At 41.5% G+C, this 12,303-nt stretch overlaps 1 protein-coding gene across 1 annotated transcript in view; it reads left to right on the top strand.

The window, feature by feature from the left end:
- The first annotated feature begins 536 nt into the window (after positions 1 to 536).
- Positions 537 to 12,303, top strand: part of runx2b (RUNX family transcription factor 2b) — a 95,529-nt gene continuing 83,762 nt past the window's right edge. The window contains exon 1 of the mRNA XM_080289421.1: positions 537 to 824. The gene's annotated coding sequence lies outside the window, so the exon portion shown is untranslated. The remainder of the gene's footprint in view (positions 825 to 12,303) is intronic.

Raw genomic sequence — 12,303 nt, 5'->3', positions numbered from 1 at the left:
TTTAGCTTTATTAGGAACAACAACACTCAAACTGAAGCCTAATTGAGCACAGATCACTGACACTGACACGATAGGTGCACCGTCTGTCTGTACCTGGACGTTGCCTGCCACTACCAAACGACTCAGTGAAAGAAGTGGAGCAGCAGCTTTCTTCTCCTCTTGAGGCTGGCTTCAGTGGCTTTTAAAGAGTAGTAGCTTGCATGTGTGGCACTATGTTAAAGATAGAGACACGAAAATAGTAGCCCCCCATTTTATTTTAAGCTCAAAGACACTTTCTTTTAGTAAGGCCACTGTAATGTCAGTTTTACTGTTATATAAGTTCCGCCAGCAGAGGGCGCTCAGTCTCGTACGCATCGGTAGCTGACGCTACACTCGAAGAAGTAGTGTCAGGGGTGAAGAGGCAGCGTATGGTCTGCGCGCCAAAAGAACTGATTAATGTCCTATTTTTCTGTTTTTACAGGTAAGCTGGGTGGTTGATAATATAAAACAGAGATTCTAAAAGTGACAGCAATGGCGATTAATGATAAATGTCTTGTTCAGTGTTGGGACTAACGCGTTATTAAGTAACGCGTTACAGTAACTACGTTATTATTGTGGTAACGAGCACGGTAACTAGTTATTATGCCAAAATCAGGAACGCGTTACTCGTTACTGGGATTTAGATAGGGTCGTTACTCGTTACTTCGTGTGGTGGCTATCGCGGAGCTTCCACAGATTCAGTAACATTAGCAAGTGGTGGAGGCAGCAGGTGGATGAAGGAAAAGGGACGCAGAAGGAAAAGAGACCCGAGGTGGCCGCCGGTCCAAGTGTGAACTGAACTTCAGGTAAGAAGTTATGACCTGCAGTCTCTCTGGGTCAGATATGAACCAAGTTTAGGTGGAGTTTATTTTCGTTATTCTGACTTTTTCCGTACTGCGTGCTAGCTAGCATGACGGAGTTTCTATACAGCTGGGTGGGTGCTATGAAGTTAATGATGTTTAACTTTATTTTGTTCATAAGTTATTAGAGTTGCCAACCGTCCCGTCTGGTATTCAGAGAAAATATTACGCGTTTCTTATTGAGGTGAAAAGGAACAGTTTGTCCCGTAATTCAGCTACAATGAAAAAGGCACAAAGCTGGAGTTACTCTGTGTCTTTACGCTGCACAGCTGCCTCTTCTTCTCTCATTCTCCCCCCTCCCTCTCCCGTTTCTACTTCAATCATGAAACTGATCAATGATCAGCTGATCGGCTCTCTTGTTTGTTTATCGCCCACTTTGCGCCGAAAGAGGAAACCAGCGGATATTGCGCTAAACAACAGCAGCACGTTTAAGCTTGATCAGCTGTTGTTAGAATTTATTTAATATTAATTTCTAGTATCAGCTGATGTTTGCTGGAGCCACAGCTGCAAAAAAAGCTGCTGGTCATGATATGGTTTGGTTATCTGGTGAGAGGGAAACATGAAGATGAAACCAGGAGATGTCCTTACTGGATCATCAGAGCTGTGATGGAGAAACAGGTTTACCTTTTAGGTGACATGAATGAGTTGAAGGGAAGTTATGAACTGTTTCTGAGAGACAAATAACCCCAGGATCCTTTTTTAGGTAGCTGACAGCTGGTAACTGTGCAGGGGCGGGTCTAGCAAAGTGTTGCCAGGGGAGCAGGTAGGGCATTAACAGGGAATGGGGGGCACAAAGAAATACTTTTCTTTCTTATTCTCATTTAAAATGTCTAGCTTTTAAAAAATAATTATCTGAATCTTACAACAAACGATTGATAGATTGATGCATATATACCATCAAAACAGTGAACATCACTGTCACAACAGTGTTTGTTTTCATTCAAAGGCTTTATGATTTTTCCTATAATGGTGGGCCGGTCTCTAGTCAAAATGCCCGGGATGATTTTTTTTGTCCCAGTCCAGCTCTGTATGCAGCTCATCTGCAGTCTGGTGTTGCCTACATCTTCCTATTCAGAAGGCAGAATTTCTGAGTTCTGAGTACAATCGAAAGCACCACGACTGCAGTTTTTGTGTTGGATGTAAAAGGCGCAGATGACACTGTGACGTAGGCTAGAATCATGGCAGCAGTCAATGACGGTCCAGGCGTGGGATTTCTCTCGTGGAAATATGCACGTTATCATATCCTTTCTATTGGTAGGTGGCACAGTGCACTTGTGGCAAGTAAGCAAGCTAGAAGACTGGCAAAGTTATGGAAGAAACACATTAACAAGAGAATTCTGAGTAAAACCAAAGTTACTTTCCCTAGTAACTAGTTACTTTGAAAGTAACGAGTAACTTGAAGTAACTAGTAATGTAACTAAGTTACTATTTTAAAGTAACTTACCCAACACTGGTCTTGTTTGTGGCGAATGTTAAGCTAGAGAGCTAATTTCCAAGTTGGTCCAGTTGTTAGCCTGTGCCAATCCAGTTATTAGACTTTACCGAAATTCTGTGATTTCCATGCAGGTATATTTTTGTGCTAAATATATGTTTTGCATTATAAGAGAAAATGTGAATCGCTGTATGTTTAGTTCAGGAGGAGTGAATGCTATAGAAATATGTTAAGAAAAACATTATTTGAAAGCGATCTAGCTTAATAAATAAGACTGGTTCATAAGTAGATTAAAACAGTAGTAAAAAAACAAGATAAAACTGTAGTGAGAGTTCACTATGTTATCCATGCATACAGTAAGATGTATTTCTGTGATTTAAGCAGTTTCTAAAAGTGGTGCAGGTAAATATTAAACTGTATAAGTTTGGAAAAAGTAATGTTAGCTACACTAGAAGAAGTATTGTCAGTGGTGAAGAGGCAGTGTACGGCCCACGCGCCGAGAGAACTGATTAATGTCACATTTTTCTGTTTTTACAGTTTTCTGTAAAAATAAATATGTTGCACGGGAGATGAGTTGGCCCATCATTTCAGCGGTGTAACACATGCAGCATGGGCAGGTGAAAAGAGAAGTAGCATGTGCAGGATTGTAGTTTGTTGGCTGCTGATGAGTCCCAGTGTCTGCGGGGAATTGCCATAGTTACAACTGTTAAATTGATCATTGTTAAAAATCATAAACATATCTGTAAATCGACCACTGTGTGAGTCGTTCATAAGCACAGAACACTGAATGAAATTATATTTGCTTTACCTTAAAGTCACCTTCTGGTTGCATGTTCACACAGCTTCTATGTTGTACTGTCAAATTCAAATGAATGAAATCCATTTTTACCCCCCAAAACTGTATTTGCTAAAATATAAAGAGAAGTAAAACATTACAGCTGCAGGATACACACAGATCATTGTGCCAAATATTAGATTATTTTAAACGTTAATTAATAGGTGTCATAATTTTTCCATCTTTAAGATTAATTTTTCTTCTCAGTGAAGTAAAAAGTTAATAGTGGACTTAAGTAACTACAAACCAAATGTACATATTGTGTTTTGTTCTTTTTCCAAACACATACATCGGGGTTTATTGTAAAATATTCAGACCAAGTACTTAGTTATTATTATTACTTTTTACTGCCAGGTTGAATTAACAAATTTTGCTAAAACAAAAAAAGTTTCCACCTTAAAAGAAAAACGGCTTATTTGACAGTTACAGTTTTAGCATGTACATATCCTAAATTAACTTTCTTGTGTTTGTGGTGCTGTTTTAGGGAATACTACTGACAACATGTGTGGCATGGAAATAGACTGTTTGCAATTATTATTGACCGATTTCTTTATTAAAACAATCTGAGCTGCTTTAGCTAATCTGCGAACAGATACACCATCTGCTCCACTGTTGTATTTCCTACAAGTAGTTTTAAACCACACTTGCCACTCACACTAAATATCACAACTGACTTATCAACAGGATTAAAATCCAAAGCATTACAAGTAATACAGATTTTGTCATACACGGTTAAAATTGCTTATGAGAGATAGTCACACTATACTTCCATTACAGTATTTCATACGATGATTAAAATAATTTGTTTAATTATTTTTCCACCCTGACGGTGTCAAAGTCGGCAAATAAAAATTAATTGTAATTAAAAATCATAATTACCCCCTCAGTGTTTTCTTTATAAGAGAGTCATTTAATTTTTTTCTTCAAATCACTCCCATGCAGAGGCCTAACGGAGGCCTGTGAAGGGCTGGGGGTCTACAAGAGTCGATGGGGACCACATGGATGAGCATGGGCTGGTGAGCCAGACAGTTACGGATCGCTTGCTTTTAATTAGTGGCTTCACATGCACTCCATGTGGAGCTGCAAGCCCACCGCAAACGCATGGAAGATGTGACAGTTGGGAGACACGGCCTGAGGAACGGCTCCGGCATTACTGCAGCGTCTCAACTCAACACAATGCCCAATGTGCACGCCAGACCCAAAGCAATTAGCTTCTAAGGTTCCCCCTCGTTCTTTTCCTTCTCTCTTTCTTTTTAATGTCGGAGCTTGGAAAGGCTCAATATAATCAAGTCAAGAAAAGTTTATTCTGTTTAGAATTCCATCTGGTTCCAGGGGGGCTAATTTTAGCGGCGTGCAGGAGTGGTATGCAGTGAGGCTGCATGTACCATCCTACTTAGAGCAGTGTGCGGAGGGGGGGCTTTGTGCAGACACCCAGGCTCCTAGGCAATAGACTGGCCGACTGGTGTTTCTAAACACTGCTGTAGCCGTTCTCCCATCACTCAGCACAACCCGTGTTCCAACAAAACGTGTCCCTCTGGCACTTACCACAGGATCCAAGGCTCTTTCACCCCCCCGCACCTTCTACCCAGAAATCCCCCTGCCCCCTCCTCTTTCCTCACTCTTTCTTCTTGGTAACTTTTACTGTGTTTCAGCGGTTGAGCATCACCTCAGCTGAAGGCCGTGCAGAAAGAGTGACTACGCTCCAAGCTGTGATGCATTGCTGATTGGATGTGGCACTTGAAATTACCTCGGGCCCGACTACACAGTCATTATGTATGCCTGCATCATTTACAAGCAAGGATGGAGCAGCGAAATTAAATTTGCAGGAAAAGTATCGCTTTTGTTTCTCTATGAGATGATTGCAGGATTCTGACAGAACATAATTCTCTAATTTCAGGGTTAAAAAGTGACGTCTCTAATCTCTCAAATGAAACATTCACAGAAGGACTTTTCATTTTCTGCATTTCTGGCAAGTGTCCTACCTGATGTACCTGAGCGAAGGGAAAGATGTACATTTCAGTTTATTTAACTGCAGCTCCCTCAGTGCAGCGTGCTAATTTACTACCACCTGTAGCTGTACAGTGAAGTATGAAGTATCACACCTGACTGCACAGCTTTCACAGTGTACATGTAAAGTTGCTTTAGTTTGTGGAAAATTATGGCCTGTGGGGCTGTGGATGTGGCCGCCTTATTCTTTTGGGCTACAGCATGTTTAACAGAGGATAGAGGGAGACTTGTCTTAAGTCAGACACAAAAAGGGAAGCCTTTTCACGCCTTACTGAAGAAACCTGAGAGAGCTTATATATGAGCTCTGTGGGACCTGCAGAGTCCAGTAGTGATTCGAACCAGTTAAGAATAACACACCCTCACCTACTAAGTAGTGTTTGGGCTAATATTTTTTCTTTGGGAAAAAAAACCTCTGGTCAGAGCGCTGATTTGTTTCTGTCTCTGACCTGCCATTTGTCATTTAACATTGTGTGTCAAAAATGCACCCTCTGAGAAAACCACGCAAATCCCCCCAGACCATAAGTAGATTGTTTATAGTTTCGCTAATTTGATTTTAGCGTATTTGATGGATCGCGGACAAGGGCAGCAGCCACATAATCATAGCACTGAGGCATTTATACCCTGCATAATTAACAGTCTTGCTGTGAAAACCATCAAGGTTTCACAGTAACCATGAGATTATTTGTGTATTGCTAATTTTGAGAAAAGTTTATTGCTCTTAGCGTACGGCTAGGAGGATATAAATATCAGTTATGTGTTTGTCATGTTTTCATAGTGGAGAGATTTTAGTTTCCTGTAATAAATGAAGTTTAATGTGTGAAAACAGTGGAAATGCTGAGAATCGGAGGGAGAGAAAAAACACTAAAGAGTCAAATGATTTAATATATAATTATATTGTAATACTGCATATTATATATTATATTTATTAATAATAATAAAAGTTGTGTAGATTACAAATGTCTAAGCCTGCAGATGAAGCAGTCGTTTGTCCTTAATGTCAAGTAGTTTCCACCATTTTTCTTTAATTAACTCAGAGGCAAAGTATGGATTGGTCATCAGAAAATCCTGTTATTAATCTCTGTCTGTATTCTTAACAAATGAAGGGTACAATCATATGGAAACAATCTGGCTCTTGCCCTCAAAGAGACAGAAAACAGAGCCAAATGAAGAACATCCTTTCTCTTAAGACCTGTAATTTGTTTTTATTAGCTATTAGGTAAAACACCTCATTTATCAATGTCAAAGCCTTCACAAAATGATAGCTGTCCACATGTAAATCAGCTAATGCGATGTATGGTTCAGAATTAAGTGGGCTCTTTCTTATGAAATGCTCTACTCTGTGGGCTCAGTGACCCAGCTAAGCCACCCACAACCAGACGTTTTTCTTTCACGGGGCTGTGCTGGAAAACTGAGGAGCGAACACTTAAAAACAGAGCTGATTAAGCACAGACCAAACTGTGTTTCTGTACCCCACACACAGTAGAAGCCAGGGACGCGAATGTGAGTCTGCTACAAATCCGGCAAATAACACTGAATAATTTTTGAGGGAAGAATCGTGTCTCACCTCCTCTGTTTTTTTTTGCATTTTATTGAAGAAAATGCGTTTGAATCTTCACACGAGCTGCCTCAGCACAGGCCGAAAGTTTAATCCTTGTGCATTTTTTAAAAGTCCGTAACCTTACGACCGCACAAAGATGCTCACTGTAAAGCAACATACCTCCTGCTGCTAAACTACATGTGTGTAACTGCAACATCTGATTCAGAATACATTCAGTCAGCCTATAGTAAGTAATGTACAGATTTATTGCTCCCCGACATGGATAAATATTTTCTTGTTAATAAAATCACACACACCATCACTCGTACATTTAAACGTGTGTCAGATTGGACGACTGTGTCACTTTATGTGCGAGTTCTTTGGAGTGACGGCTCTCTGAGTCCGCCACTATCCACGGAGCACCTTTACCATTACTTATTCAACGTGTTGCACACTATGCCATCATAAGCAACTCGGCCCACTACTTTCGGCTCGGAAAAAGCATGATGAATGACAGGTCTCGCCTGAGCTGTGCCAAGTAACACAAGTCAAAATACATGATACGGAACCATCCAATACTACTGTGGAGCATATCTGTCAGTCTGGCAGACCTCTCCAAAACAGGGACCACACACTCTTTATTAGAGCCAGTAAAATGTCCCAAAGACGTGGCTCGACTGTGCTTTCTGCCTAGCTACCGCGAACAATAGTAGGATTGTGCTGCTCGTCTCTTTTTCTCTTTGTAGGCCTATTATTTTTTCTAGCATTTGTTATTCTCACTTAAACTACAGGCTGGCTCCACGAGTGGGCCGCAGCGTCTCAGAACCGGGCCTGCTCAGGCCAGGAAAAACCCGGCGGAGCCAGACGAATAAAAAGCCAAAGCGCCGACGCCGCGCGGCTCCCAATCTGGTTCCTGTCAGGGGGACATCAAGGGAACACCCGCAACGCAATCTCCAAACGTCTCCCCTTCCTTTTCCCCTCCCTGCTTCTCTCCTTCCATCTCTCCCCACCCTTCAAGCGATACGTATTACAGATGACTGAACCATCGCCAAATTCTCCCAGAATGCTGCTTCTTTTTTCTCGCTTTTTTCCCCCTCTCGTGTCTCCGTGTTTGGAGCCAGCCCACATGGATTGGGATCAATTTAGGGTGAAATGATAATTACCCTGTCAGTTTCAATTCCAACGTGATGAAGTGAGAAACAGGAAATGTAATAAACATAAATGGAATCTCACACGCTTTTGATTGGGAGCGGAATCGAATCAGACGCCACAAACTTGGTCGAATTGTCAATTCCGTGCCGTCCCCGCTGAGAGAGCGCTGCGTTTATTCCCCGTCTCGCAGCAAAACGCTGGATAAAGCATATTGCTGCAGATAATTACTGAATTCCACATTCAATACCAAGACTATATGCCTGTTACTGTTTAGTTTGGAACTTCATACATGAGAAATGATTTGTGTCACATCTTTGCAGTGGGAAACTCGGGAGCCCGTTTCCCTCCTCCAAAACCGTAAGCAGAAGTCACACATTTCAGTGAGTTTGATGGCCGAAATCAGCGCCTGAACTAAAGCGAGCTTGTCATTTTGGAGCGTATTTGGCAAAGGATGATCAGTGATAGCACGCGGCTAACGGTAGCCTGCTCTAACCCTGTCATGTTGGCTGTTCCACAGCTGATGTATGGAGCTGACTCCTGGCGAGCCACACTGCACTGCCTGGATTTGTTTAACCCAGCAGATCAACCTTCAGACAGGAGCATGTGTGCAGGTAATGGCTGCCAGATGAGGTGAGGCCAGTTCTTAGAGGCCTCGTGGATGCTACAGAGAAGGAACCAATAAACCACACGCGCGCACACACATGCATATACAAACAAGCTCATAGCCCTTGGAACTGTTATGAGAGACAACAACAAATGTGCAAATAAAAAAGTCAATATTTAAAACCATCACGACGCCCTCCCTATTTAGGTGGTTCACTGAGAGTTTGAGTTTTTTGATTTTTCAAAATATTGATACAAACGTGAACTCTTCTAGGCCCAGCTTGCGGCTGCGATACCAGCGTGGCTTCGAGTTGAGCCTCATTGTGCCAGATCTGGATTCTGGTTGGCAGAGAGCAGTGAATGGTCGTGGGCTAAAGCGAGGGTTGCCAGGCGATGTCTGGACATTGGTCTGTAGGAACGACTGCTCGACCAACCACAGTCTAGCAGGATGAACGGCCCCCTGTAATGAGGATACACTGGAACTAATAGGTCTTTCCAGCTTGCATATTCATTCACAAAACAAACAAATAAATGTCAAAGATTAAACATAGCGAGGGCATCTTTGGCAGAGGCCGCGGCCACCCAGGCGGCCACAATGACGAACTTAGCTGACAACCACTCAAAAATAAATACAACCCCAACTTAGTGGGCTTTCAAATAATTAATTGTGCATATGTTGTAGAGTTAATATTGTCACTGTATGCATCTTCAGGTGGAAAAAGATGTCTGGGCTGTAAATCTTGGCAATTTAGAAAATTGCAATATTAGTGTCTGATTTCGTCTCTTTCACACGTTTTTATGGTGTGGCTTTTAAGGGCAAGCTAAAAGTAATTCTTTCCTCCCAACGTCATCATGTTCTAAACCGGTCAGCACGGCTGTAAATTAATTTGTTCCCTTCGCTGTACAGACAGTGAACTGGGGTAGTAAATTTCCAAGAGTAAGCTCGGAAAGGATGAAGGAAATCTATCTTACAAGCGATCATTAGTGAGTGACTCAAATAAATTGAAGTAGCTGTTATGTAGGCCATCTTTTTCCTTCAACATAGTGGTTAAATATCCTCGAGCGATGCGGCTCAGGAAAGAAAGCGAGCAGCGAGATGTAGCTTTAAACACACCAGAAAAAGGAAAGCGTACCACCCTTGCTCACGATGCTGCTTTTACGAGCTGCCTCCTGGTAATTAAAAAAAATGGTGCACCGTGTAGCTGATATTTCATTTGACACTCTGCGTGCGCAGTAATCGGGAAAGGATCCGCGAGGGAGCTCCCAACATCTCCTGCAGCCTAATTTATAACGGCAACCCACCAAGCAGGAGCAACAGGAGAGCAAACTAGACCCAGGGGTTTGATAAAGAACCTTGGCGATGAAAAGACCTCCGCTACCAGCAGCCGCCCTCTTGCCTGCACAAGCCAGAGAGCAGCTGAGAGTTGAGCCAAACTCTGCACCTGGCCTCCTCAGAGTGCGCCAAGTCTCTTTCCTGTTCCTGTTTCCTGTTATGACATCTCTTTTTTTGAATTCCTTGTAGTTCGGAGCAGGTAAAGGGGCCATTCAGGCATTAAAGCCACCTGGGACAGCAGGTTGAGCAAAGCACTGGGGAGTTCTGCTCTGGAACATGTCTGCGGGCAAATTACTCTGCCTTTACTGATTAGTCCGGCCAGGCTCTCACCTGGCAAACACAATATCACCATGTGACAGCGCAGCAACGCTAACACCGTCGGCTAAGATCTGGGAAGAGTGGTGGCTTTCTGTGACATTTTATTATTATTATTATTATTTCATTGTTTTAGTGTTAGAAGTTTCATTTTTATTACATTTATTAGTGGTGGTGGCGTTCATAAAAATGGATGTTTAAAAAAATGCAGACACAAAGAAAAAATTGCCGTTTGTACAGAATCTGATGAAAACCATCAAAATGTAAATATGTAAGGGCTAAACCCTGTATATGTTCTGTTCTGTACATCATTGCCTTCAAGTGTTTAAATGATTAAAACAATCTGCAGTGGATGTAATTCTCAGCTGACCCTAACTTTGCAAGAAAAAAAAAGATTTTAATAGTTAATAACATTAAATATTAAAATTAAAAAGGCATTAATTACATAATAAGAATAACTGATGTGCATTTAAAGCTATAAATCAATTTTTAAGCTGTGATAGGTTTTGTTTTTTGTTTTTTTGCGATAAACAAAATTAGTTATCACAAAAAGTTTTATTTCAGGGTCCTTGTGCCTCTGCTTTGAAAAACAGTGAGAAAAGCAAATATGTTGTGATGTATTCACTTCATATACACAATATAAATTCAGTGTATAGCATACATATATACATTGTAATTGTAATGTATAGTTCTACTCAACTACATTTCCTCCCATACTAGGTTATTATTATTATTATTATTATTATTATTATTATTAATTAATTAATAGCACATACATAAAGAATTAACACATTATAAAGCCCTTAAGCGAAAGGGTTAAAATAGTATAAAAGTATACAAAACCATCTGAAAAGTAACAGCCAACTTAATCAGCTCCAAGATTAAAAGCCACCTTACATATTTTAGTATTTCATACGTTTTTATATTTATACTTCTGCATAATAACTATCTTTTTATAGTAAGGTTTCTCTACTTTTATTCCAGTAAATATTCACATTTCACCAGCAGTTTGACCATGATTACTTACCCATGTGAACACTGGGTGGCACTGTGCAGGCTGGCACTGGGATTTTCACAGCAGCAAAGCGGGAGAGAAAGTGTAACTGCAGCCAGTTTAGCTGGTGGTCCTCTCTCTCACCATCCTCCTGCATCAGCACAACGCTGGCTGAGAGCTGGGCAATATTTAGCCATAAGAAAATATGAAACCCAGTTTCTATGTAGGCTGAGTTACCCCCAACACACACACACACACACACACACACACACACACACACACACACACACACACACACACACACACACACACACACACACACACACACTTGACTCACATTTCAGCTGCAGTGTACATAATAATTATTCTGACCACTCTTTTCCTTCTCTTTCTTCTTCTTGTCCTTATCCTCCTCATTTCCTGCCTCCTCTGTAAGACAGAAATAGATGGGCAGATTCCCATGCAGGGTGGCTCTGTTTTTTCTGCAAGATGTACTTTCACTATAATTTTCTTCCAAGTGCTACATTCATAATGCTAGTGAAAAATTTTCAGGAAAAAGTTTCATTTCTTTTCAACAGCAGACGTCAGTGATATGTGAATACTTACAAACACCAGGCTGTGTATATGTCAGGATCTGATAGTGTTGGGCATTAGAAAGGCTGCTTATTATTGAATGGACTCTCTGTGAGGTTTCCGAGGCAGGAGGACATTTATTAGGAGGGTTAGCAAAACACTATCAGCTAATACGACTCGTAATTACACCAGCAGTGAGGAAACACAGCAAGCTAACACCAGTATGGAAACAATCTGACAATGCAAACACTGCAACTAAGCCGCTGCATGTGTGTATGCACATTTGTAAGTGTGTGTGTGTGTGTGTATGGGTGAGTGAGTGCACGTGTGTGTGGATGGAGGCCTCCTTGTGCAGATTGTGGGTGTGCGAACTGTCAAATTGGAGTGGGTGGGTGGGAGTGGAGGGAGCACATCTGGAGGGAATTTATTGTATAATTCAGTCTATTATTGCTGCGGTCGATGCTTAAGGAGCACGCACACAATTACCGTCCACTCTGCAAGGCTACAAGTGGCCTCTGGCCTAAACTAATAAACTGTGGAGGAGGGTGGAGAGAGGAGAATTCATTTGAGGTTATCATCATCACACTCCTCTCTGCTACCTCTCACACTGACACTTACCAGAGTTTATATTGAATCAATGAGGA

Source organism: Astatotilapia calliptera, chromosome 15 (genome assembly GCF_964374335.1).
Source record: "Astatotilapia calliptera chromosome 15, fAstCal68.1, whole genome shotgun sequence".
NCBI classification, from domain to species: domain Eukaryota; kingdom Metazoa; phylum Chordata; class Actinopteri; order Cichliformes; family Cichlidae; genus Astatotilapia; species Astatotilapia calliptera.
The sequence above is the reverse complement of the archived record's forward strand: the minus strand, read 5'-3'. Positions and strand labels throughout refer to the sequence as shown.